We start from the raw sequence: 4161 nt of genomic DNA, 5'->3' as shown, positions 1-4161 counted from the left end.
TTCAACAAGATGTGGGTTTGAAAAGAATCCAAGATCAATTGCAAAAATGATTTTATTCAAAGAGAAATTTCTGATTTACAAAAGAAAATTGAAAATGAACTTTGTTCTGATCTTCCAAATGCTTTTTGGAATCGAAAACAACATATGGTAGATCTACCATATGAAAATGATTTTTCTGATAAGCAAATCCCTACTAAAGCAAGACCCATCCAGATGAATGAGTCTTTAGAAAGCCATTGTAGAATTGAGATTAGAGATCTTGAGCAAAAGGGTTTGATTTCAAAGTCTAGATCCCCCTGGTCTTGTGCAGCTTTTTATGTCAATAAGAATAGCGAGATAGAAAGAGGAACTCCTAGGTTGGTGATCAATTACAAACCTTTGAATAAAGCCCTAAAGTGGATTAGGTATCCAATTCCAAATAAAAAAGATCTTCTTCAAAAACTTCATTCTGCATTCATCTTTTCAAAGTTTGATATGAAATCAGGATTTTGGCAAATCCAGATTGATCCAAAAGATCGTTACAAAACGGCTTTTACAGTTCCATTTGGCCAGTATGAATGGAATGTAATGCCTTTCGGATTGAAAAATGCTCCTTCTGAATTTCAAAAAATCATGAACGACATTTTTAATCCTTATTTAAAGTTTTGCATTGTCTACATTGATGATGTGTTAATCTTTTCAAATTCCATGAACAACATTTCAAACACTTAGAAACATTTTTCTATGTTGTTAAAAAGAGTGGTTTAGTGGTTTTAAAAACCAAGATATCTCTTTTTCAGACAAAAATAAGATTTCTTGGACATTATATCTCTCGAGGCACCATCACCCCAATTGAGAGATCCCTTGCATTCACTTCAAAATTTCCAGATAGAATTTTAGAAAAAACCCAATTACAAAGATTCCTTGGTAGTTTAAATTATGTCATGGATTTTTATCCAAATTTAAACTGTCTTGCAAAGCCCCTTCATGATAGGCTAAGGAAAAATCCCCCTCCTTGGACCGATCAACACATAAAAATTGTTCAAAGCATAAAAAAGCAAGTTTTAGAAATTTCATGCCTGCATTTAGCTGATCCATCTGCATTCAAAATTGTTGAAACTGATGCATCAAAATTAGGTTATGGTGGGATTCTTAAACAAATCCAAAATTCCAAAGAATGTATTGTCCAGTTTACTTCTACACACTGGAATGATACACAAAAGAATTACTCAACTATCGAAAAATAAATTCTTTCGATAGTTCTGTGTATTTCCAAATTTCAAAGTGATCTTTTAAATCAAAAATTTCTTTTAAGGATTGATTGCAAATCTGTTAAAGAAGTTTTACAAAAAGATGTTCAAAATATAGCTTCCAAACAGATTTTTGCTCGCTGGCAAGCTATTCTTTCTGTTTTTGATTTTGAAATCGAATTTATTAGAGGAGATTCGAATTCTATCCCAGACTTTCTAACCAGAGAGTTTCTTCAAAAACAGGAGTGAAAGAATGCTGAGAAAATCCAAATCCAAAGAAGAAGAATCATCAGCAAGTTCAAAGCCGGTTCAAAGCCCAAATAAGGAAATTCTCCCTTCTTCTTCAAAACCCATCAGAACTTGGACTGAAATTATCCAGGAGGAAATTGATCAAGATCCAATCCAACAACAAATGGATCAATCCAAAGCAGATCAAGTCCAACAAATCTAGGAATGGCTTGCTGAGCAAGACCTTGATTTCCTCAAGAGAATGGAGGAATATTCAAAACAAATGGTTCAATCCCAAGCTGAACCATCTTCAAAGCAAATAATTCTAAAGCCCGAAGCAACTCCAAAGTCGTCCTCCTCCTCCAACAAGGGTAAAGGTATACTCTCTATCCCTTTTCAAAAAACTGAGATAGAAATTTTCCCTCAAAATCTATCTCAAAGTTCAAACAGTATTTCAAAGCCAAATTCTCAAGAAATTGTTTTGTCACAAACAAAACGTTTTAAATCCAATGAGTATTTGGAGAAGCAAAGTTTTCAAAACATTTTAACAGTTGAGGAAGGATTCTGTACAGAAAGCCCCTCAAAACTGGTTTCAAAAATTTTCCCTCCATGATGGTATTTCAAACCCTGGAATGTTTCAAAGCCTCAATCTTACTACCAGTCTATCCTTGAGATAACTGGTTCTGCCAAATTCAAACATTTCAAAAAATATAAATCCCATAAAGACCCTGGATACTCTACATGCACTATTCAAAAAATCCTTCACCCTACTGATTGGGGAATGGATTTGCACTCTCCCAAATCTTTTCCAACTTCCCTTCAAAGAACCTACCCTTCAAACCTAAATACCTCCTTCAACTACTGGGATTACCAGCAAGCCTGGTTTAATACCTTTCTTCTCCGTGAAGGACAAAGCCACTCCGGCTTTTCTACTTGATACCGTACCTCATTTAAACTTCAAAGATCCCTTACTGGTTCAAACAATGGTGGAATTATTATGGTAATGTCCCTGAAACCATAATTCCAGAAGTCCTGCCTTTGTTTAACCTTTTTAAAGCCAATTTCAAACCCAACAAAATAGAGAGACGTTTTCCCCCGTTACTTCTATTTTGTTCAAATTTCTTCCTCCCCTGGGTATGTGTCTGGTATTTCCATTTCAACCAATCACCAGATGGAGAAATCATACTTACCAGTAGATTCAAAGTAAAATGGTGGGATAAATTTAACCACCAAGATAAATTATCCCTCAAAGCTGTCCAAAACTTCCTTACAAAAAATAGCTTATTGCCACCTCCAAAAGAACAAACCACGTTCTTGGCACAGAAGTCCTTTTTAATTCCAAAGCTTGCAGCAGCACAAACAGAAGAAGATTTCTTACAATTAATCAAACAATTGTCATAAACTACTTCTTCCAAAGCAAAATCAAAAGCGTCATCTTCCTCCTCAAGCGCCAGCACAGCGGCAATCGACTTGGATGATGATTCCAACGAGGATGATTGTTTTGGGACTTTCAAGCCCATTAAATGAAATCCTTGTAAAGCCCGTGGGTTGAAAACCAGAAATGGCAGCCCAAGGTGTTTTGTAATGGGCCCAAAGCCCAATAAATATATATAAAAAAAAAGAAAAAGACAAAAGTCAAAAGAAAAAGAAAAAGCTAAAAGCAAAAGATTCTTTCAAAGATATGGCCGACACCTTTCTCCAAAGGCGTGAAGAATTATTGCAAGATTGCAAAACTCTAAAGACAAGTGGATCCACCTTTACTCCACTAACGAAAGCATCCAAAGCTCCAAGAAAGGTATCCAAAGCTTCAAGACCTCTATATAAAGAGGAGTTCTCCTTAGAAGACCTCAGACATCATAATAGAGAGAAAACTTCATACGAAGAAGAGCCTCTTCTATTCAAGTCCCACAAAGCCGAAGAAATATAGAGTGAAAAGAGAGAGATTAGATTGAGAGAGAAATTTTCCTCTTATATTCTCGTACTCCTCTTGTAAGTTTATATTTTCTTTTGTTCAAAGCTTTCAAAGTTTATTCCAAAGATTGTATATTTGTTTCTTGTTTATGTTCAAAGTCTGTAATCATCAATAAAGTTTAAAGTTCATCTTCTTCGTCTTTCATCTTCTTTATCATCAAGCGTATGCTCTGTGCTTGCCTCATTTGAGGATCCTGCACATCAGAAACTTGTTGATCTTCTGATCTGTTTTTGATTTTTGTTCAAAGTTGGTATCAGAGCCAATCGGGTTTCGGGATTAGAAGCATATCTACATAAAAAAGATTTTAAACTCATTCTAAACTGCATCATATTTCTGATAAACAAGTATTGTTCATTTTTTGCGCAGTAGTAAGTCCCACCGGTGTAAGGGCAGTAAAGCTGAGAGTGTGGTTCATGTTTGTTTAGAAAGTCACTTTGGTTTATTTTAAAATGAATTTAGAACCATTTTTCTGTAGATCTTCTTCTATCTCAAATTCTTCTGCCTCTGAATCATCGAGGTACAAAGGTCTAGTAAATAGTGAAGAAATCACTATTGAAGATTTTACAAAGCATATTGATGATTGGGAAATACCCAAAGTCCAAAAGAAACAAATTTATGAGTTTTCAAAGTTTCCTCTCTTCAAAACTGATTTCACAATCAAAACTGAAGAAAGAGATATTCAAATTTCAAAGCCTTTTGAAGAAATTTATCTTTTAAATCCAAAGACCCTCC

This window comes from Ricinus communis, chromosome 3, assembly GCF_019578655.1.
Source record: "Ricinus communis isolate WT05 ecotype wild-type chromosome 3, ASM1957865v1, whole genome shotgun sequence".
NCBI lineage: Eukaryota > Viridiplantae > Streptophyta > Magnoliopsida > Malpighiales > Euphorbiaceae > Ricinus > Ricinus communis.
The sequence above is the reverse complement of the archived record's forward strand: the minus strand, read 5'-3'. Positions refer to the sequence as shown.